Source organism: Dioscorea cayenensis, chromosome 17 (genome assembly GCF_009730915.1).
Source record: "Dioscorea cayenensis subsp. rotundata cultivar TDr96_F1 chromosome 17, TDr96_F1_v2_PseudoChromosome.rev07_lg8_w22 25.fasta, whole genome shotgun sequence".
In the NCBI taxonomy this organism is placed as follows: Eukaryota; Viridiplantae; Streptophyta; class Magnoliopsida; order Dioscoreales; family Dioscoreaceae; genus Dioscorea; species Dioscorea cayenensis.
This window is the reverse complement of record NC_052487.1, coordinates 13,616,237-13,628,523: the sequence shown is the minus strand read 5'-3', so window position 1 is coordinate 13,628,523 and position 12,287 is coordinate 13,616,237. Positions and strand designations below refer to the sequence as shown.

The 12,287-nt window shown below is 29.6% G+C and overlaps 1 long non-coding RNA gene across 2 annotated transcripts; it reads right to left on the bottom strand.

The window, feature by feature from the left end:
* Window positions 1-2,067: 2,067 nt before the first annotated feature.
* LOC120280943 lies at window positions 2,068-10,712 on the bottom strand. 2 transcript variants are annotated; one of them, XR_005542455.1, is made up of 4 exons: window positions 10,431-10,712; window positions 10,131-10,175; window positions 9,341-9,406; window positions 2,068-2,443 (listed from the first exon to the last, which is right to left on the bottom strand). It is a non-coding gene; the product is annotated as an uncharacterized LOC120280943 (long non-coding RNA). The 2 variants fall into 2 exon arrangements; XR_005542454.1 differs by having other exon boundaries at window positions 2,068-2,421; window positions 10,431-10,711.
* Window positions 10,713-12,287: the final 1,575 nt, after the last annotated feature.

Below are 12,287 nucleotides of genomic sequence, written 5' to 3'. Positions count from 1 at the left end.
TCACTTCTTATCACCGCTGCTTACCGTTGCTCGCTGCCACTCGACATCGCCCTCTTGTGCTTCTCCCTCACTTCATCTTGCCACGGTATTTTTTTATTATTTTTGAAAATTTAAATTTTTTTTACCGGTAGATCCTATTGGGTCAACCGGTTTCTAGCAACAAATGGTTATACTTAATTAATATATATATATATTAGTTATACTTAATTTTTAGAATAAATTTTATTTTACAATGGACCCTGCTTTTTTTGTCTTTTTTAATTGTTGTTTACTAGCTTTTTTTCATTGTCTTTTTTTCCTGCCTTGACTTCCCCTCTGTTTCTTTTCTCCTCTGTTTTGTTTCTCTTTTGTCCACTCCGGTCTCCCTATGTATGTTTTCTTTTTTTTTAATGAAATATGGTTTATCTATTTTAAAAAAATAAAAAAATAATTTTATTAATGATAATTTTCATAAATAGATGTATAAGTTTTATATTAAAAATGTGAAATTTTGATTTTTAATAAAGATCAAAGAGCAAGAGAGACATTTGTATAGAATTCAAATATATTAGATTAATTTTTTTCAACTCAAATATATATGTATATATATATGTGTATATATATGTATGTATGTATGGGAACTATTTGGTAGGGACATTTCATTGGGAGACGTAGCTTGCCTTTCTCCAATCAATTAACAAGTACTATGTCTCTTTCTCATTTAAGTTCAATTTTTAGTTCATGAATGCTCTATTTTTGTATATTAAAATAAAAATAAATAAATAAACAATAGTTTATGAAAATATTAAATTAAAATCAATAATGTAATGGTTCTAGTATCTTACTTATAATAATGGCCTCAATAGTTGGTGAAGATAGTTGAATGAATTGGTCCCCTTTAAAAAGACAAGAGAGAGCCACACAAAGTGGAGGAACTAGAACTAAAATTAAAAGGGTGCTGAATTTAAATTTAAAAAATTTATTAATATTGAATAATTATATTAATTCGAATTTGAAATCAATTATTTAATAATATAGAATATACATCGATCCAAAAATTTTTATTTACACTTAAAAACCTATCATATCTACATGATTAACAATTAACTCAACTAGTAGTTAAGCACTGATTTAATAAATAATAAAATTAAAACAAATTAAAACAAATTTTAAATCTAGTTCAATTATTTAAATACAATAATTGTTTAACAAATAATCTAATGAATAATCAAAATTTTATAACAATTAATCATAATATATCTAACGATTTCCACAACAAATAATCAAACAATATTTGATAGATAATCACACAAAAAATTAAACAAATTAAGTTAGATATAAAACAAATAAGATAAATCTTGATGAAAAATAAAACAAATGCTCAGAAGAGATTACACAAAGAGAAAACTCACTAATCAACAAGACGTATAATAATTTTTTCTAGAAATTTTGTGGAAACAATTCTATTTTTGTAAGGTTTTATTATTATTTTATTTATTATTACTATTTTTTACATTAATATCCTGAAAATCGATAATTATATATTGATAAGTTCAATATAAACATGTTTAAATATAAAATTTAAAAGCATAAAATATTTGGAGATCTATGATTTGCTAGCCATATTAGTTGTTATTATCACTTTTCGATTTTATTGTTTTCATTTAATTTATTTTAAATAGTATCGATAAAATTTTAAAATAAATAAAGACTTGCGCTCCCCAACTCGTCCAATGTCAAGAGAGAGAAGTAAAACTCAAAATATATTTTTGAAATTATTTTTTAAAATAGATAAATATTTTTACACATTTATGATTCATGCATACTAAAGATAATGTCAACAGTGTATTAGATGTTTTTATCATTAAAATGTCCAAACAAAATTTAATTTTAATTGTAATAATTAATAATAATAAAAAGAGAAATAAATATTAGTGACAAGTTTAAATTGACCATTGGTCTATGTCAATCCCATTCTCAAGAAATAGTTCTGTTCAATCATACGATTCCTCAATATTATCCAATTAATAAAAATAAATAAAAGAATTAAAATTATTTGATACTGAAGTTCCAATAAAAATTAATAAATAGATTGAGAGATTGCAAAATAAAATTAAATCCTTGAATTCAAAAGAAGAACAACATGAATAAACTTAAGGTTCATTCAAATTGGGAACCAAAAAGCTAATACAATATCAACCAAACCATTTGTGGTTAATGGTATCATCATATCAGCAAACTGGAACCAATCCTGACAAAAAGGAAAACACACTAACATGAACCTCAATTAAAATCTCAACCTATGATGATCTATGTTGAGATTTCAGCATCTCTTGATGATACATCATGTCTCGACGAAACCTTCTGCTTCCTCCCGCTCCGTCGCTTGTTGCTGCTGCTGCCACCACCTCTGCCTTTCAATGATGCCGTTGTGTTGTTTGACTGTGAATTCAAAAGACAAATACTACAATAGTTGTGCTTAGTTTAATCAAACAAAATTGAAAGATGAAATGGATAAGTTCGGTAATGCCATATATATATATATATATATATATATATATGAAGGGAATCTCTACTCATCGACAACTAAATGTGAGTTAGATTAATAAGAAGCACGGCAAGGACAACCGACAACATATGCAGGTATCAGTATATTGATAACTAGTTTAATTAAACAAATTTGAAAGATGAAATGGATAAGTTCGCTAATGCCATTTATATATGTATCAAAGGAATCTCTACTCATCGACAACCAAATGTGAGTTAGATTGATAAGAAACAAGGCAAGGACAACCAATGATATATGTGGGTTATCAGTATAACAATATATAACTAGTCATGTTTAGTTTAATTAAACAAAATTGAAAGATGAAATGAATAAGTTCAGTAATGTCATTTATATACATAAAAAAAGAACCTCTGCTCGTAGAAAACCACCAAATGCAATTTAGATTAATAAGAAACAAGGCAATGGCAACCAACAATATATGCAGGTATTGTACACTGTTAGTCCAAAGTAGAACACTGCCACAACAATAGGAAAACAAATTAAGGCAGTGACAAAAGCAATAAATATAAAAAACAAAGAAATATTCGACAATGAGAACAGTGTTATGCTTTTCAACTGAAAAGTATTGAGATAAGAACAACGGTAGCAGATGCCAAGCATGTGGTCTTTTCTCATGCATGAACAAAGACTTGGGAAAGAGTCGGAAAGACATGAATAGAAGTCACACCCTTCTAGCAAGTAACTTTATGTCTACTATTCAATCAACAAATGGTTGTATTTCTAAATTGGTTCATGTGTCTAGCTCAAATTAATCTATCTCAAGCTGTGGATTCAACTTTAGAAATAAGATTTGGAGTTTTATGAATGGACATGAAGGATGATGGAAAATCATCAACAGGGTAATCCTAGAACTCAAAACAAATAAATGGATGCATTCAACGCCTTTAGACAAATGAAAAACAAAGGAAATGCATGAAAACGAATATATTTATTAAAAACTTCTCATAGAATACTGATAAAGAATTGAGGGAACTCCCCTACTGCTATGATAATTAAGTATAGTAGAAAATACAACATTAAAATTTCATCGAATACATGTAGCCATTACTACACTTAATGCAAAAAAAGATAGTTCAATTAGAGAGCCAATGAAATGATTAATCTTTTAAAATCCATGCTAGAGTATCGCATAACTTGGTCATTCTACAATTGCTTGGCTGCAAATACTTCAATATCATTCAGAATGTAGTGTTGATTTAATATATAGTATATCTCTTTTAAAATAATTGGAGAATCCAAATTAAAAAATATAGCTTTTATGTTTCATGATTTTGTTAGTATTCTTAGAATTAATTTCTAATATGATTTGTTGATATTAATTTGTGTTGTGGGACAATGGAGATTAACAAAACTTGGATGGAAATTTCTAATAGGACACTGCCACAATATGAAAAAGGAGTCAATGAGTTTCTTGATTTTTCATTCAAAAACCTTGATGAAGGAAAAGCTGCACGTTGTCCATGTAAAAAATGCAATAACAATTTATTTGGGGTGCGGCAATCAATTTATGAGCATCTAATGTTAAATGGGATAAACAAAAACTACAAGCAATGGTAAAACCATGGAGAGGTTTTACAATGTTGTTCGAATGATGATGATGATGATGATGATGATGCTAGACAGAGTGATAAATGTGATAATGATGGTGGAATGCGTGATATGTTACATGATCTTGGACATGCTAATGCAAATTATGTTGACCAAATTGATGCTCAAATGACTAATGATGCATTTGCAAGGGATAGTTCTATTGCTCTAAATGAACAAGTTGATGGTCCAATTGAACACAACCCCACCGGTGCAAATAAGGAAGCTACTAAGTTTTTCAGATTATTGCAAGAGGTGGAGCAAGAGTTATATCCTGGTTGTGAAGCATCTTCCACACTATCATTCATTGTTGAAGTATTAAATTGGAAATGTCTCTACGGCATCAGTGGAAATGCAGTTGACAAAATGCTTCAAATAATGAAAAGATGGTTCCCTAAAGGTAATAAAGTTCCTATGTCATATATCGACTTCAAGAAAGTATCTCGAGATTTAGGGCTTTCATATAAGAAAATAGATGCTTGTGTAAATGATTGCATCCTTTATAGAAATGAATATGAGAATGCCCAATCTTGTCCAACTTGTGATGAATGTAGATGGAAAAATTATGGGAAAATGGAAAATATGACTAGTAAGCATGGCCATAAAAAAAAGATTCCACAGAAAGTCTTGCGATATTTTCCATTAGCTCCACACTTGCAAATATTGTACATATCATATAACATTGCCAAGCATATGAGGTGGCATAAGGAAAAGCCATGTAACAATGAGCTTATGGGACACCTAGTCGATTCTCAAACTTGGAAAAGTTTTGAGCCCACGTAATGTTAGACTTGGTTTAGCAAGTGATGGTTTTAACCCATTTAATAATATGAGCACTTCTTATAGTATATGGCCAGTTGTAAGAGTTCCTTATAACCTCCCACCATGCATGAAAGATCTTTACATCATGATGTCACTATTGATTGCTGGTCCTAAAGGTCCTGGAAATGATATTGATATTTGCTTAAAGCCATTGATTGATGAAATGAAATGTCTCTGGGAGACAGGTGTACAGACATATGATGCATTTTCAAAGAGTAACTTTCAGTTACGTGCAGCTATCTTATGGACTATAAATAATTTTCCAGCTTACAGTAATTTATCAGGATGGAGCACCAAAGGCAAGTTAGCATGTCCTATTTGCAATGTTGAAACATCTTCTCAAAGGCTTAAGAATGGGCATAAAACATGTTATCTTGGTCATCGTCGTTTCTTACCGACTAATCATTCTTGGAGAAAAAATGCAAAAGCATTTGATGGTACCACAGAAAATCGAAGTGCACCCAAACAATTATCAGGGGATGATGTTGTTGAACAATATAATCAATTTTCTCAGGTGAAGTTTGGTTGCCTTTTAATCATTCATGTTTGTTATTTGTATTCTAACTCTTTTCCTTACTATTCTATTTTTCATTAAATAGGTGACTTTTGGTAAGACTTCAAGAAAACGAAAGCGTGGAGATGTCCTATTGTTCGGGAATTGGAGAAAAAAGAGTGTTTTTTTTCAACTCTCATATTGGAGGACACTTAAATTGCGGCATAATCTAGATGTCATGCATATCGAGAAAAATGTATGTGACAATATAATTGGGACTTTACTAAACATAGAGGGGAAAACAAAAGATACTTTAAACACTCGTTTTGATTTAGAAAATATGGGCATACGTCCTGAGCTTCATGCAACTCCCACAGGTGATGGTCGCTATTTGTTTCATCCAGCATGTTATACACTATCTAAGGATGAAAAACGAGCATTTTGTCAATTCTTAATCGATCTAAAAGTTCCAGACGGCTACTCCTCTAAATATTTCTCGATGTGTGAGTCTTACTGAATGCAAGGTTTTTGGGAATGAAATGTCATGATTGTCATGTAATTTTTGCATCGATATCTCCCTTTGGCCATACGTGGTTTGTTAAGTAAAAAGGTGTGTGAAGCATTACTTGAGTTGTGTGCTTATTTAAAGGATTTATGTGCTAAAGTTTTGCATTTCGATGACTTGGAGAGACTTGAAAAATCAATTCCATTTACACTTTGCAAGCTAGAGAAGATATTTCCTCCAGCGTTTTTTGACATAATGGTGCATTTAACCATTCATCTTGCAAGCGAGGCTAAACTTGCTGGGCCAGTACAGTTTCGATGGATGTATCCTATAGAGCGATATTTGCGTAGGCTTAAATCATATGTTAGAAACAAGGCGCGTCCAGAAGGATCAATTGCTGAGGCATATATTGTGCAAGAATGTATGCATTTTTGTTCAAGGTATTTGCATGGAAGTGAAACTAGGTTGAATCGAGTTGGAAGAAATGATGAGGGGAGCAATGTTCATTCTCATTCTGGGTTGCAAGTTTTTTCACAAGTTGGTAGACCTTTGCTCGGAAAACAATATGATGAGTTAAGCTTAAATGAATGGTCTCAAGCTATGATGTATGTGCTAGAAAACTGTGAAGAAATAAGAGAGTTTGTGGAGTAAGTTCTCGAACTTTGGGAAATTAGTCATTTTACCTAATATGTTTATGGTTTACATATTCCTCAAGTAATTACTAATATTTTGTTTATTTTAAATTTTAATGTAAAGCATGCATAAAGAAAAGCTCAAGACGGAAGAACGTGGAAATGTAGAAAGAAGACACAAAAGAGAATTTCATCAGTGGTTCAAGAAATATGTAAGTGCTCTAAATATGTTTCACATTTAATTTTTATTAGTTCAAATTTACATAATTTAGATGTACAATGGTTATTGCTCATTGTAGGTCACCGAGTTGAAAAATGAAGCAAGTGAAATTGTTAGTGATCAATTATTGCAACTAGCTTATGGGCCAGACAAGAGAGTTTATCGATATAAGAGCTTCTTGATCAATGGTTGGAGGTTTAACACAAAGGCCAGAGATTTGCAACTAAAATCACAAAATAGTGGAATTCTTGTAAAAGATGATGTGAATACGGGCAATTTGGAGTATTTTGGCATACTAACAGATATCATAGAATTAAATTATCAAGGGGGAAATAGTATAATTTTATTTAAGGCTGACTGGTGGGATGTGTATCATAAAGGTGGATTCAAGGTTGACAAGTTTGGGTTTCCTATGGTCAATGCCACACGTAAGTTGAAAACTGATGAACCATATGTTTTAGTTTCTCAAGTTGAACAAATTTACTTTGTAAGAGATATTAAGAAGCCTAATTGGTATGTTGTTGTCAAGACAAAACCACGTGATTTATATGATCTTCCTGACAATGATATGAGAGATGAGCCATGCCAAGAAAATGAAAATTTTGGCTTTACACTTCATGGATCTACTTTAGATGATGATAATGATGTGATATCTTTGGACAGATCTGATTTAGATGATGCAACTATCGAAGGAAATCCACTAAAATATTAATATTATGGGAGATGAAGAAGATGATGAAACCAATTGTGATGAAGATAACTTTACCAAGAAAGTGATAACGATGATGGTTGAGCATTGGCTGGAAATTTGTTTTTAGTTTCATGCAAGTTAACACTTTTGTTTCATATTTCTGGAAAAAGATTTTATCATTATATTAAAGCATCTATTTATTGTGATTTTGGTTACATTTAAACATAAAAAAATCATATAAACATTTACAACACATGATTCAACCATCTTCCGATAGCATCAAACATGCGACTATGCTATTTGAAGCCTACATCTTTCTTCCTTAATGTTTTTAACAAACATTAGCTGAGTTCCTCAACAAATCCAGCTTAAATTTTATGTTTCTTAACTTTTCATTATGAAAACTTCACAAGAATCTAGTATAATGTGCCAAAAGATGCTACCCTCTGCAAGCACACCAAAATAATTACGCATTTTTCATTCAAAAATCAGAAAAAGGTTCACTTAACTAGTAAGCCATGCGTAGACAAATTTGACTTTTACTGCACATTAAACTTTATTGTCATGAAAATGTTAGCAATAAGTTTTGATCACAAGTATGACTCCATCATGAGTCCTAGCTGATAGACTAATTCTCTAGGCCCCACATTTGATTAGTTCTTAGTCAATTACATGCAAAAATCAATCACACTACAATATCTTTACCATTAAATAAATCCTTTTCAAACCATATTTATTTCACAACACAAACATGCATGCTAATTTGAAATATTAACACTATCTTCACCCAACAATTCAGAATGACAACAAATTCTTCAAATCCAAAGAAGTGTTAATTCACACATTTCCTTTTAATTCATACACATTTACTCCAACTTTATTCAGACACATCTTCTATGTTTACATATCTATTGTAAAATTCTAAACATTGAATGGCTAACTAAGAATAATTAGAACTATTAATTCACATACAAGAGATTTAATGCACCCATGCTATGTTCACTATTTCTATCCAATAAAAAGAAGTTGACAACTTCCACCAAATGATAAACTAAACTTTAAAGCTACAATGAAAAAAACCCAACATGCATGCGCCCCTTGTTACACCCACTAACCAAAATAAAATCAATAATCAATAATGCAAAGTTCTATAAGGTGAAAATAGTTCAAATTACCTCTACACAATCAAGGTGCAATCCATTTTTTCAAAATAAATAATAAATACGGTGATAAATACTGTAAGATAGGAAAAAAGATGAATTTTTATTAAAAATGATTAAAGGGGAAGATTTGAAGCAAGAATATATATATAAAGTGAGCATATATGTCTGTATGTGTGTGTGTGTGTAAAGTGAGAGAATGAACAAAGATGAGCAACTTTATTTTATCATAGATGAAAAAAGAGTAATGTGGGAAACATGCAAGGGGCCGCAAGTGGAGAAAGTTTATATGATGAAGTGACTTGTCTTGCTTGTCTATTTAGTTTTTGAAGCCATGAATTCAAATCAGAGACTCAATCGAGGAACCAACATATTACTCTAACTATTTTGATCCTCATATCAGGGAAAAACACTGTGTTTATGTACACTTATGTGTGTATTCCCCTATAGACATAGATCATATGATAGAAATGATCTTGGGCAATCAAGAGCCCATTGTGCCTAGTCTTCAATTTCATTAACTTGGTCCGCATCAAATGAGTGATTATAACGGTCCTTGCTTTGAAAATTGCAATCTAATCATCTACTTCTATATGTACATATCTACATAATTTTTTTTCTTGTAAACCATTAAGGTTACAATATATTAATATATATATATATATAGGGAGAAGAGATGTACCTGTTGAAATCGGCTTCAATGATGGCATATTAGTTAGGTTCACCAACCTCCAAAGCAAATCACTTGCTTTGACACATAAAACAAAAGGGTTTATAACCATAAGTTTAATAACTCTTCCTTTTAAAACATCTATCAATACAAAAATGAAATGAATACAAAAATTAAATGAGTCCTTTAGCTTTTGACATGTCTTTCGGATTCTCTAACCACTTTAGATTTACATTGCATAATAGATGCCATTATCTCTAGACCAAACTTGAGTCATCTTTTCTCTAAACTAATAGTCTAATTAAGATGACTAATAGCTAATTAATTGGGATCAAGCACTATGATTGTGTGTCTAAATTTTAAATAATCACTTTTTAGACAACAGGGACCAACACTTCAAGTAAGGGTTGCTTCACACCTTTCCTTATAATTTACATACACCTTTATTTCTAACTTCATTCACCCACCTCTTCTTTGTTTACATGTTCATTATAGAATTCTAAACACTAAATGTCTTTGTAAGAATCATGAGAACTATTGATTCACAAACAAAAGATTTAATTAATGCACCCATGCTATGTTAACTATCTCAATCTAGCAAAAAGAATCTGATTTCTAACAAATAATAACTGAAATTTAAAACTATGCATGAAACAAAATAACATGGTGTGCCGTTAGTTACATCCACAAACTAAAACAAAGTAAATAAATAACAATTTGAAATCTATTGAATGAAAAGGATTCAAATTTTTTTCCAAACTATGAGCTCCAATTTTAAATCCATTGCTCAGGAGAAGCATACCTGATTCCCTTTAAATTTAGCACTTTAAGAGCACTCCCCATGTAACTGCAAATAAATAAATAAAAATCAAACAAAACAAACAAATTAAAAAAAAATGATACATCTAAGTTGAAGAAAAGTAAAAAGAGGAACCAAATTTACAAATTCTAACCTATTTTTATAAAGACCAATGGCGAAATTGGTCATAGATTAAGTTAAAAGAGAAGGGAAAAAAATCATTCTTGATTCTCATCAAAAATAGAAACTACAAAAAAATTTCAGGACAAAATCGAAATATTGGATGAATAAGTGAAAATTTACCTTACAAAAAGAACTAAATCATGATCTCCATGGCGACCACGAAAAAAAGACGGAGAATGGGAAAAGGGAAAGGATAAGTATCAAGCTATCACCAATGAGATCTAAGGGCTTTTTGTGCTAGGTTCTTGGCGAGGCCATAGACCATGTCGACATTGGAGATATTGAACGCATTGATCACCGGGAAGAAAAACAAGGGCTTTGTTTCAGAGAGAGATGCTGAAAAGATGAACATTCTGGAGGGCTTGCAGGTTTTGACACCTTTATGACACCAGTGTGATTATTTTATCAAATGGGTAAATTATCACATTACAGTAATTTTACTTATCTCTCATCACATCAATAAAAAGCAAGGTCTGAAAAGCAAGGTTGCAACCATCCCAACCTAAAATTTCTAACGTCCTTTACCACTTCAATTGTTTTATTTTTTTAATGAAAAAGTTGAACCTAACCCACTAACGTCCTTTACTACTTCAATTGTTTTATTTTTTATTTTTTCTGTTTTTATATGAAATTTTTTTTTGTTTAAATGATGGATGAATACAATTTTTTTCCTTTATAAGAAGACAACGCATTTGAAAATTTAGGGAAAAAGAAACCTAGTCATTAAAACTATATCCAATTATTCAATTCATTGTTTCTTAAAAATTTACATATATATAATGTAAAACAAATTATATTTTTTTTTGGTTTTAAAAAAATATTTTTTATGTAGTTTGGCAAAATATAATTTATTTTAAAAATTATAATTTATATATATATATATTTTTAAATCTTTGGTCTCCCTCTTTCATTCTAGTTTTTTATGGCAATGTAAATGATAGTTAATTGAGAATTTGGCTAGAAATTTGTTTTAAATTTTCTTTAAGTTAATATTTTTAATTAATTTTAAATAATATTTTCTATTATAAGTTACAATGGTAAATATGTTATTGTGATGATTTTTGTTAAAAAAAATAAATGATTAAGTGACAAAATAATAAATTTTTGTTTTTGTGACAATATTTAATTGATATTAAATTAATATTATATATTTTTAGTGACAAATCTTTTATATGGGGATATCAATCTTTTTAAATTTTATTTACAAAAATTCATATTATCAATTAGATTTTGTTTTATGAGATTTTGGATAAAACTTTAATTTAAAAACTTTTCCTCTAATTCTATAAATGTTAGGCATGATCTATGCCTTGAAAATTTAAGAAATTTTGGGAAATTATTATGGTCACTTGCTTTTTAACCAAAAATAAAAGGGTTTTTGAATATTTTTAGATATTTAATAATATAAATAATCTAAAAAATCCCAAAAAAATATATTAAACAAAAGTTTTATCCGAATTTTAAATCTTTCAAAAAACAGATATTGAGGATTAGGTATCTATTTGGAGAATATGTATATTTTTTCTTTAACATTGATTTCTATCTCGTATTTTAAAAATATTTTTAAATTTTCAATATTTTTTTAAAGTTTATATATATATATATATATCCAATTTGGTCCCTAAAATATATTAAACATATTTTACTTATTAGTTTTCTCATAGGTTTTGATTTGCGCTCCAAATTGAAGACTTTTTACAACCACAGTGGTAGTGATAATCTTGTTTTCATGACAATATTTAGTAGACACTCACAGAAATGTCAAAGCAAATGAAAATATTAGTGACAATAATATTTGTCAAAATTACTTTGGCACCAAATTTGATATACATCGTCAAGATTGTAATTGTATTAGTGAAAAAAATAAATCATCACAATTAACTTAAACTATAGTGTCAAGTAAATTTTTTGTCACAAAAACCTCATATTTTGTGGCAAAATGATAGATAGCCATAGAAAAATTGCCACTAAATGTCT